This window comes from Halictus rubicundus, unplaced genomic scaffold, assembly GCF_050948215.1.
Source record: "Halictus rubicundus isolate RS-2024b unplaced genomic scaffold, iyHalRubi1_principal scaffold0065, whole genome shotgun sequence".
NCBI lineage: Eukaryota > Metazoa > Arthropoda > Insecta > Hymenoptera > Halictidae > Halictus > Halictus rubicundus.
The window spans coordinates 1,031,967-1,045,433 of NW_027488606.1; positions in this window are offsets into that span (position 1 = coordinate 1,031,967).

Genomic DNA, 13,467 nt, shown 5'->3' on the forward strand with positions numbered 1-13,467 from the left:
GGATAGAGGATAGGATAGGATAGAGGATAGGATAGGATAGAGGATAGGATAGGATAGATAATAGGATAGGATAGAGGATAGGATAGGATAGAGGATAGGATGGGATAGGATAGAGGATAGGATAGGATAGAGGATAGGATAGGATAGAGGATAGGATAGGATAGAGGATAGGATAGAGGATAGGATAGGATAGAGGATATGATAGAGGATAGGATAGAGGATTGGATAGGATAGAGGATATTATAGGATAGAGGATATGATACGATAGCGGATAGGATATAATGGAGTATAGGATAGTAATGAGGATAGGATAGCGTTGAGGATAGGATAGGATAGAGGATAGGATAGGATAGAGGATAGGATAGTATAGAGAATAGGATAGGATAGAGGATAGGTTAGGATAGAGTATAGGATAGGATAGAGGATAGGATAGGATAGAGGATAGGATAGGATAGAGGATAGGATAGGATAGAGGTTTGGATAGGATAGAGGATAGGATAGGATAGAGGATAGGATAGGATAGAGGATAGGATAGGATAGAGGATAGGATGGGATAGGATAGAGGATAGGATAGGATAGAGGATAGGATAGGATACAGGATAGGATAGGATAGAGGATAGGATAGGATAGAGGATAGGATATGATAGGATAGAGGATAGGATAGGATAGAGGATAGGATAGGATAGAGGATAGGATGGGATAGGATAGAGGATAGGATAGGATAGAGGATAGGATAGGATAGAGGATAGGATAGGATAGAGGATAGGATAGGATAGAGGATAGGATAGGATAGAGGATAGGATAGAGGATAGGATAGAGGATAGGATAGGATAGAGGATAGGATAGGATAGAGGATATGATAGAGGATAGGATAGAGGATTGGATAGGATAGAGGATATTATAGGATAGAGGATATGATACGATAGCGGATAGGATATAATGGAGTATAGGATAGTAATGAGGATAGGATAGCGTTGAGGATAGGATAGGATAGAGGATAGGATAGGATAGAGGATAGGTTAGGATAGAGGATAGGATAGGATAGAGGATAGGATAGGATAGAGGATAGGATAGGATAGAGGATAGGATAGGATAGAGGATAGGATAGGATAGAGGATAGGATAGGATAGAGGATAGGATAGGATAGAGGATAGGATAGAGGATAGGATAGGATAGAGGATAGGATAGGATAGAGGATAGGATAGGATAGAGGATAGGATAGGATAGAGGATAGGATAGGATAGAGGATAGGATAGGATAGAGGATAGGATAGAGGATTGGTTAGTATAAAGGATTGGAGAGGATAGAGGATAGGATAGGATAGAGGATAGGATAGAGGATAGGATAGGATAGAGGATATGATAGAGGATAGGATAGAGGATTGGATAGGATAGAGGATATTATAGGATAGAGGATATGATACGATAGCGGATAGGATATAATGGAGTATAGGATAGTAATGAGGATAGGATAGCGTTGAGGATAGGATAGGATAGAGGATAGGATAGGATAGAGGATAGGTTAGGATAGAGGATAGGATAGGATAGAGGATAGGATAGGATAGAGGATAGGATAGAGGATAGGATAGGATAGAGGATAGGATAGGATAGAGGATAGGATAGGATAGAGGATAGGATAGGATAGAGGATAGGATAGGATAGAGGATAGGATAGAGGATAGGATAGGATAGAGGATAGGATAGGATAGAGGATAGGATAGGATAGAGGATAGGATAGAGGATAGGATAGAGGATTGGATAGGATAGAGGATATTATAGGATAGAGGATATGATGGGATAGCGGATAGGATATAATGGAGTATAGGATAGGAATGAGGATAGGATATCGTTGAGGATAGGATAGGATAGAGGATAGGATAGGATAGAGGGTAGGTTAGGATAGAGGATATGATAGGATAGAGGATAGGATAGGAAAGAGGATAGGATAGGATAGAGGATAGGTTAGGATAGAGGATTGGATAGTATAAAGGATAGGTGAGAATAGAGAATAGGATAGCATTGTGGATAGGATAGGATAGAGCAGACGATAGAGGATAGGATAGGATAGAGCAGACGATAGAGGATACGATAGGATAGAGGATAGGGTAGAAGATTGGATAGGATAGAGGATAGGATAGGGTAGATGATATTATAGGCAAGAGGATAGGATATGATAGAGGATACGATATTATAGAGGATAGGATAGTATAGAGAATAGGATAGGATAGAGGATAGGTTAGGATAGAGTATAGGATAGGATAGAGGATAGGATAGGATAGAGGATAGGATAGGATAGAGGATAGGATAGGGTAGAGGATAGGATAGGATAGAGGATAGGATAGGATAGAGGATAGGATAGGATAGAGGATAGGATGGGATAGGATAGAGGATAGGATAGGATAGAGGATAGGATAGGATAGAGGATAGGATAGGATAGAGGATAGGATAGGATAGAGGATAGGATAGGATAGAGGATAGGATATGATAGGATAGAGGATAGGATAGGATAGAGGATAGGATAGGATAGAGGATAGGATAGGATAGAGGATAGGATAGGATAGAGGATAGGATAGAGGATAGGATAGGATAGAGGATAGGATAGGATAGAGGATAGGATAGGATAGAGGATAGGATAGAGGATAGGATAGAGGATTGGATAGGATAGAGGATATTATAGGATAGAGGATATGATGGGATAGCGGATAGGATATAATGGAGTATAGGATAAGAATCAGGATAGGATATCGTTGAGGATAGGATAGGATAGAGGATAGGATAGGATAGAGGGTAGGTTAGGATAGAGGATATGATAGGATAGAGGATAGGATAGGAAAGAGGATAGGATAGGATAGAGGATAGGTTAGGATAGAGGATTGGATAGTATAAAGGATAGGTGAGAATAGAGAATAGGATAGCATTGTGGATAGGATAGGATAGAGCAGACGATAGAGGATAGGATAGGATAGAGCAGACGATAGAGGATACGATAGGATAGAGGATAGGGTAGAAGATTGGATAGGATAGAGGATAGGATAGGGTAGATGATATTATAGGCAAGAGGATAGGATATGATAGAGGATACGATATTATAGAGGATAGGATAGTATAGAGAATAGGATAGGATAGAGGATAGGTTAGGATAGAGTATAGGATAGGATAGAGGATAGGATAGGATAGAGGATAGGATAGGATAGAGGATAGGATAGGGTAGAGGATAGGATAGGATAGAGGATAGGATAGGATAGAGGATAGGATAGGATAGAGGATAGGATGGGATAGGATAGAGGATAGGATAGGATAGAGGATAGGATAGGATAGAGGATAGGATAGGATAGAGGATAGGATAGGATAGAGGATAGGATAGGATAGAGGATAGGATATGATAGGATAGAGGATAGGATAGGATAGAGGATAGGATAGGATAGAGGATAGGATAGGATAGAGGATAGGATGGGATAGGATAGAGGATAGGATAGGATAGAGGATAGGATAGGATAGAGGATAGGATAGGATAGAGGATAGGATAGGATAGAGGATAGGATAGGATAGAGGATATGATAGGATAGAGGATAGGATAGGATAGATAATAGGATAGGATAGAGGATAGGATAGGATAGAGGATAGGATGGGATAGGATAGAGGATAGGATAGGATAGAGGATAGGATAGGATAGAGGGTAGGATAGGATAGATAATAGGATAGGATAGAGGATAGGATAGGATAGAGGATAGGATGGGATAGGATAGAGGATAGGATGGGATAGGATAGAGGATAGGATAGGATAGAGGATAGGATAGGATAGAGGATAGGATAGGATAGAGGATAGGATAGGATAGAGGATAGGATAGGATAGATAATAGGATAGGATAGAGGATAGGATAGGATAGAGGATAGGATGGGATAGGATAGAGGATAGGATGGGATAGGATAGAGGATAGGATAGGATAGAGGATAGGATAGGATAGAGGATAGGATAGGATAGAGGATAGGATAGGATAGAGGATAGGATAGAGGATAGGATAGGATAGAGGATATGATAGAGGATAGGATAGAGGATTGGATAGGATAGAGGATATTATAGGATAGAGGATATGATACGATAGCGGATAGGATATAATGGAGTATAGGATAGTAATGAGGATAGGATAGCGTTGAGGATAGGATAGGATAGAGGATAGGATAGGATAGAGGATAGGTTAGGATAGAGGATAGGATAGGATAGAGGATAGGATAGGATAGAGGATAGGATAGGATAGAGGATAGGATAGGATAGAGGATAGGATAGGATAGAGGATAGGATAGAGGATAGGATAGAGGATAGGATAGGATAGAGGATAGGATAGGATAGAGGATAGGATAGGATAGAGGATAGGATAGGATAGAGGATAGGATAGGATAGAGGATAGGATAGGATAGAGGATAGGATAGGATAGAGGATAGGATAGGATAGAGGATAGGATAGGATAGAGGATAGGATAGGATAGAGGATAGGATAGGATAGAGGATAGGATAGGATAGAGGATAGGATAGGATAGAGGATAGGATAGAGGATAGGATAGAGGATTGGATAGGATAGAGGATATTATAGGATAGAGGATATGATGGGATAGCGGATAGGATGTAACGGAGTATAAGATAGGAATGAGGATAGGATAGCGTTGAGGATAGGATAGGATAGAGGATAGGATAGGATAGAGGATAGGATAGGATAGAGGATAGGATAGGATAGAGGATAGGATAGGATAGAGGATAGGATAGGATAGAGGATAGGATAGGATAGAGGATAGGATAGGATAGAGGATAGGATAGGATAGAGGATAGGATAGGATAGAGGATAGGATAGGATAGGATAGAGGATAGGATAGAGGATTGGTTAGTATAAAGGATAGGAGAATATAGAGGATAGGATAGGATAGAGGATAGGATAGGATAGAGGATAGGATAGGATAGAGGATAGGATAGGATAGAGGATAGGATAGAGGATAGGATAGAGAATTGGATAGGATAGAGGATATTATAGGATAGAGGATATGATGGGATAGCGGATAGGATATAATGGAGTATAGGATAGGAATGAGGATAGGATAGCGTTGAGGATAGGATAGGATAGAGGATAGGATAGGATAGAGGATAGGATAGGATAGAGGATAGGATAGGATAGGATAGAGGATAGGATAGGATAGAGGATAGGATAGGATAGAGGATAGGATAGGATAGAGGATAGGATAGGATAGAGGATAGGATAGGATAGGATAGAGGATAGGATAGGATAGGATAGAGGATAGGATAGAGGATTGGTTAGTATAAAGGATAGGAGAGGATAGAGGATAGGATAGGATAGAGGATAGGATAGAGGATAGGATAGGATAGAGGATATGATAGAGGATAGGATAGAGGATTGGATAGGATAGAGGATATTATAGGATAGAGGATATGATACGATAGCCTATAGGATATAATGGAGTATAGGATAGTAATGAGGATAGGATAGCGTTGAGGATAGGATAGGATAGAGGATAGGATAGGATAGAGGATAGGATAGGATAGAGGATAGGATAGGATAGAGGATAGGATAGGATAGAGGATAGGATAGAGGATAGGATAGAGAATTGGATAGGATAGAGGATATTATAGGATAGAGGATATGATGGGATAGCGGATAGGATATAATGGAGTATAGGATAGGAATGAGGATAGGATAGCGTTGAGGATAGGATAGGATAGAGGATAGGATAGGATAGAGGATAGGATAGGATAGAGGATAGGATAGGATAGAGGATAGGATAGGATAGAGGATAGGATAGGATAGAGGATAGGATAGAGGATTGGTTAGTATAAAGGATAGGAGAGGATAGAGGATAGGATAGGATAGAGGATAGGATAGAGGATATGATAGAGGATAGGATAGAGGATTGGATAGGATAGAGGATATTATAGGATAGAGGATATGATACGATAGCGGATAGGATATAATGGAGTATAGGATAGTAATGAGGATAGGATAGCGTTGAGGATAGGATAGGATAGAGGATAGGATAGGATAGAGGATAGGTTAGGATAGAGGATAGGATAGGATAGAGGATAGGATAGGATAGAGGATAGGATAGGATAGAGGATAGGATAGGATAGAGGATAGGATAGGATAGAGGATAGGATAGAGGATGGGATAGAGGATAGGATAGGATAGAGGATATGATAGAGGATAAGATAGAGGATTGGATAGGATAGAGGATATTATAGGATAGAGGATATGATACGATAGCTGATAGGATATAATGGAGTATAGGATAGTAATGAGGATAGGATAGCGTTGAGGATAGGATAGGATAGAGGATAGGATACGATAGAGGATAGGTTAGGATAGAGGATAGGATAGGATAGAGGATAGGATAGGATAGAGGATAGGAAATTATAGAGGATAGGACAGGATAGAGGATAGGATAGGATAGAGGATAGTATAGGATAGAGGATAGGATAGGATAGAGGATAGGTTAGGATAGAGGATAGGATAGGATAGAGGATAGGATAGGATAGAGGATAGGATAGGATAGAGGATAGGATAGGATAGAGGATATGATAGAGGATAAGATAGAGGATTGGATAGGGTAGAGGATATTATAGGATAGAGGATATGATACGATAGCTGATAGGATATAATGGAGTATAGGATAGTAATGAGGATAGGATAGCGTTGAGGATAGGATAGGATAGAGGATAGGATAGGATAGAGGATAGGTTAGGATAGAGGATAGGATAGGATAGAGGATAGGATAGGGATAGAGGATAGGATAGAGGATAGGATAGGATAGAGGATATGATAGAGGATAAGATAGAGGATTGGATAGGATAGAGGATATTATAGGATAGAGGATATGATACGATAGCTGATAGGATATAATGGAGTATAGGATAGTAATGAGGATAGGATAGCGTTGAGGATAGGATAGGATGGAGGATAGGATAGGATAGAGGATAGGATAGGATAGAGGATAGGTTAGGATAGAGGATAGGATAGGATAGAGGATAGGATAGGATAGAGGATTGGATAGGATAGAGGATAGGATAGGATAGAGGATAGGATAGGATAGAGGATAGGATAGGATAGAGGATAGGATAGGATAGAGGATAGGATAGGATAGAGGATAGGATAGAGGATAGGATAGGATAGATAATAGGATAGGATAGAGGATAGGATAGGATAGAGGATAGGATGGGATAGGATAGAGGATAGGATAGGATAGAGGATAGGATAGGATAGAGGATAGGATAGGATAGAGGATAGGATAGAGGATAGGATAGGATAGAGGATATGATAGAGGATAGGATAGAGGATTGGATAGGATAGAGGATATTATAGGATAGAGGATATGATACGATAGCGGATAGGATATAATGGAGTATAGGATAGTAATGAGGATAGGATAGCGTTGAGGATAGGATAGGATAGAGGATAGGATAGGATAGAGGATAGGATAGTATAGAGAATAGGATAGGATAGAGGATAGGTTAGGATAGAGTATAGGATAGGATAGAGGATAGGATAGGATAGAGGATAGGATAGGATAGAGGATAGGATAGGATAGAGGATAGGATAGGATAGAGGATAGGATAGGATAGAGGATAGGATAGGATAGAGGATAGGATAGGATAGAGGATAGGATGGGATAGGATAGAGGATAGGATAGGATAGAGGATAGGATAGGATAGAGGATAGGATAGGATAGAGGATAGGATAGGATAGAGGATAGGATATGATAGGATAGAGGATAGGATAGGATAGAGGATAGGATGGGATAGGATAGAGGATAGGATAGGATAGAGGATAGGATAGGATAGAGGATAGGATAGGATAGAGGATAGGATAGGATAGAGGATAGGATAGGATAGAGGATATGATAGGATAGAGGATAGGATAGGATAGATAATAGGATAGGATAGAGGATAGGATAGGATAGAGGAAAGGATGGGATAGGATAGAGGATAGGATAGGATAGAGGATAGGATAGGATAGATAATAGGATAGGATAGAGGATAGGATAGGATAGAGGATAGGATGGGATAGGATAGAGGATAGGATAGGATAGAGGATAGGATAGGATAGAGGATAGGATAGGATAGAGGATAGGATAGAGGATAGGATAGAGGATAGGATAGGATAGAGGATAGGATAGGATAGAGGATATGATAGAGGATAGGATAGAGGATTGGATAGGATAGAGGATATTATAGGATAGAGGATATGATACGATAGCGGATAGGATATAATGGAGTATAGGATAGTAATGAGGATAGGATAGCGTTGAGGATAGGATAGGATAGAGGGTAGGATAGGATAGAGGATAGGTTAGGATAGAGGATAGGATAGGATAGAGGATAGGATAGGATAGAGGATAGGATAGGATAGAGGATAGGATAGGATAGAGGATAGGATAGGATAGAGGATAGGATAGGATAGAGGATAGGATAGGATAGAGGATAGGATAGGATAGAGGATAGGATAGGATAGAGGATAGGATAGGATAGAGGATAGGATAGGATAGAGGATAGGATAGGATAGAGGATAGGATAGGATAGAGGATAGGATAGAGGATTGGTTAGTATAAAGGATTGGAGAGGATAGAGGATAGGATAGGATAGAGGATAGGATAGAGGATAGGATAGGATAGAGGATATGATAGAGGATAGGATAGAGGATTGGATAGGATAGAGGATATTATAGGATAGAGGATATGATACGATAGCGGATAGGATATAATGGAGTATAGGATAGTAATGAGGATAGGATAGCGTTGAGGATAGGATAGGATAGAGGATAGGATAGGATAGAGGATAGGTTAGGATAGAGGATAGGATAGGATAGAGGATAGGATAGGATAGAGGATAGGATAGAGGATAGGATAGGATAGAGGATAGGATAGGATAGAGGATAGGATAGGATAGAGGATAGGATAGGATAGAGGATAGGATAGGATAGAGGATAGGATAGGATAGAGGATAGGATAGAGGATAGGATAGGATAGAGGATAGGATAGGATAGAGGATAGGATAGGATAGAGGATAGGATAGAGGATAGGATAGAGGATTGGATAGGATAGAGGATATTATAGGATAGAGGATATGATGGGATAGCGGATAGGATATAATGGAGTATAGGATAGGAATGAGGATAGGATATCGTTGAGGATAGGATAGGATAGAGGATAGGATAGGATAGAGGGTAGGTTAGGATAGAGGATATGATAGGATAGAGGATAGGATAGGAAAGAGGATAGGATAGGATAGAGGATAGGTTAGGATAGAGGATTGGATAGTATAAAGGATAGGTGAGAATAGAGAATAGGATAGCATTGTGGATAGGATAGGATAGAGCAGACGATAGAGGATAGGATAGGATAGAGCAGACGATAGAGGATACGATAGGATAGAGGATAGGGTAGGAGATTGGATAGGATAGAGGATAGGATAGGGTAGATGATATTATAGGCAAGAGGATAGGATATGATAGAGGATACGATATTATAGAGGATAGGATAGTATAGAGAATAGGATAGGATAGAGGATAGGTTAGGATAGAGTATAGGATAGGATAGAGGATAGGATAGGATAGAGGATAGGATAGGATAGAGGATAGGATAGGGTAGAGGATAGGATAGGATAGAGGATAGGATAGGATAGAGGATAGGATAGGATAGAGGATAGGATGGGATAGGATAGAGGATAGGATAGGATAGAGGATAGGATAGGATAGAGGATAGGATAGGATAGAGGATAGGATAGGATAGAGGATAGGATATGATAGGATAGAGGATAGGATAGGATAGAGGATAGGATAGGATAGAGGATAGGATAGGATAGAGGATAGGATGGGATAGGATAGAGGATAGGATAGGATAGAGGATAGGATAGGATAGAGGATAGGATAGGATAGAGGATAGGATAGGATAGAGGATAGGATAGGATAGAGGATATGATAGGATAGAGGATAGGATAGGATAGATAATAGGATAGGATAGAGGATAGGATAGGATAGAGGATAGGATGGGATAGGATAGAGGATAGGATAGGATAGAGGATAGGATAGGATAGAGGGTAGGATAGGATAGATAATAGGATAGGATAGAGGATAGGATAGGATAGAGGATAGGATGGGATAGGATAGAGGATAGGATGGGATAGGATAGAGGATAGGATAGGATAGAGGATAGGATAGGATAGAGGATAGGATAGGATAGAGGATAGGATAGGATAGATAATAGGATAGGATAGAGGATAGGATAGGATAGAGGATAGGATGGGATAGGATAGAGGATAGGATGGGATAGGATAGAGGATAGGATAGGATAGAGGATAGGATAGGATAGAGGATAGGATAGGATAGAGGATAGGATAGGATAGAGGATAGGATAGAGGATAGGATAGGATAGAGGATATGATAGAGGATAGGATAGAGGATTGGATAGGATAGAGGATATTATAGGATAGAGGATATGATACGATAGCGGATAGGATATAATGGAGTATAGGATAGTAATGAGGATAGGATAGCGTTGAGGATAGGATAGGATAGAGGATAGGATAGGATAGAGGATAGGTTAGGATAGAGGATAGGATAGGATAGAGGATAGGATAGGATAGAGGATAGGATAGGATAGAGGATAGGATAGGATAGAGGATAGGATAGGATAGAGGATAGGATAGAGGATAGGATAGAGGATAGGATAGGATAGAGGATAGGATAGGATAGAGGATAGGATAGGATAGAGGATAGGATAGGATAGAGGATAGGATAGGATAGAGGATAGGATAGGATAGAGGATAGGATAGGATAGAGGATAGGATAGGATAGAGGATAGGATAGGATAGAGGATAGGATAGGATAGAGGATAGGATAGAGGATAGGATAGAGGATTGGATAGGATAGAGGATATTATAGGATAGAGGATATGATGGGATAGCGGATAGGATGTAACGGAGTATAAGATAGGAATGAGGATAGGATAGCGTTGAGGATAGGATAGGATAGAGGATAGGATAGGATAGAGGATAGGATAGGATAGAGGATAGGATAGGATAGAGGATAGGATAGGATAGAGGATAGGATAGGATAGAGGATAGGATAGGATAGAGGATAGGATAGGATAGAGGATAGGATAGGATAGGATAGAGGATAGGATAGAGGATTGGTTAGTATAAAGGATAGGAGAATATAGAGGATAGGATAGGATAGAGGATAGGATAGGATAGAGGATAGGATAGGATAGAGGATAGGATAGTCGATAGGATAGAGAATTGGATAGGATAGAGGATATTATAGGATAGAGGATATGATGGGATAGCGGATAGGATATAATGGAGTATAGGATAGGAATGAGGATAGGATAGCGTTGAGGATAGGATAGGATAGAGGATAGGATAGGATAGAGGATAGGATAGGATAGAGGATAGGATAGGATAGGATAGAGGATAGGATAGGATAGAGGATATTATAGGATAGAGGATATGATGGGATAGCGGATAGGATATAATGGAGTATAGGATAGGAATGAGGATAGGATAGCGTTGAGGATAGGATAGGATAGAGGATAGGATAGGATAGAGGATAGGATAGGATAGAGGATAGGATAGGATAGGATAGAGGATAGGATAGGATAGAGGATAGGATAGGATAGAGGATAGGATAGGATAGAGGATAGGATAGGATAGAGGATAGGATAGGATAGGATAGAGGATAGGATAGGATAGGATAGAGGATAGGATAGAGGATTGGTTAGTATAAAGGATAGGAGACTATAGAGGATAGGATAGGATAGAGGATAGGATAGAGGATAGGATAGGATAGAGGATATGATAGAGGATAGGATAGAGGATTGGATAGGATAGAGGATATTATAGGATAGAGGATATGATACGATAGCCTATAGGATATAATGGAGTATAGGATAGTAATGAGGATAGGATAGCGTTGAGGATAGGATAGGATAGAGGATAGGATAGGATAGAGGATAGGATAGGATAGAGGATAGGATAGGATAGAGGATAGGATAGGATAGAGGATAGGATAGGATAGAGGATAGGATAGAGGATAGGATAGAGGATAGGATAGGGTAGAGGATAGGATAGGATAGAGGATAGGATAGGATAGAGGATAGGATAGGATAGAGGATAGGATAGAGGATAGGATAGAGAATTGGATAGGATAGAGGATATTATAGGATAGAGGATATGATGGGATAGCGGATAGGATATAATGGAGTATAGGATAGGAATGAGGATAGGATAGCGTTGAGGATAGGATAGGATAGAGGATAGGATAGGATAGAGGATAGGATAGGATAGAGGATAGGATAGGATAGAGGATAGGATAGGATAGAGGATAGGATAGGATAGAGGATAGGATAGGATAGAGGATAGGATAGGATAGGATAGAGGATAGGATAGAGGATTGGTTAGTATAAAGGATAGGAGAGGATAGAGGATAGGATAGGATAGAGGATAGGATAGAGGATATGATAGAGGATAGGATAGAGGATTGGATAGGATAGAGGATATTATAGGATAGAGGATATGATACGATAGCGGATAGGATATAATGGAGTATAGGATAGTAATGAGGATAGGATAGCGTTGAGGATAGGATAGGATAGAGGATAGGATAGGATAGAGGATAGGTTAGGATAGAGGATAGGATAGGATAGAGGATAGGATAGGATAGAGGATAGGATAGGATAGAGGATAGGATAGGATAGAGGATAGGATAGGATAGAGGATAGGATAGACGATGGGATAGAGGATAGGATAGAGGATGGGATAGAGGATAGGATAGAGGATTGGATAGGATAGAGGATATTATAGGATAGCGGATAGGATATAATGGAGTATAGGATAGGAATGAGGATAGGATAGCGTTGAGGATAGGATAGGATAGAGGATAGAATAGGATAGAGGGTAGGTTAGGATAGAGGATAGGATAGGATAGAGGACAGGATAGGAAAGAGGATAGGATAGGATAGAGGATAGGTTAGGATAGAGGATTGGATAGTATAAAGGATAGGTGAGGATAGAGAATAGGATAGCATTGAGGATAGGATAGGATAGTGGATAGGATAGGATAGAGCAGACGATAGAGGATAGGATAGGATAGAGGATAGGGTAGGAGATTGGATAGGATAGAGGATACGATAGGGTAGATGATATCATAGGCAAGAGGATAGGATATGATAGAGGATACGATATTATAGAGGATAGGATAGGATAGAGAATAGGATAGGATAGAGGATAGGTTAGGATAGAGTATAGGATAGGATAGAGGATAGGATAGCATAGAGGATAGGATAGGATAGAGGATAGGATAGGATAGAGGATAGGATAGGATAGAGGATACGATAGGATAGGATAGAGGATGGGATAGGATAGAGGATAGGATAGGATAGAGGATAGGATAGGATAGGATAGACTATAGGATAGGAAAG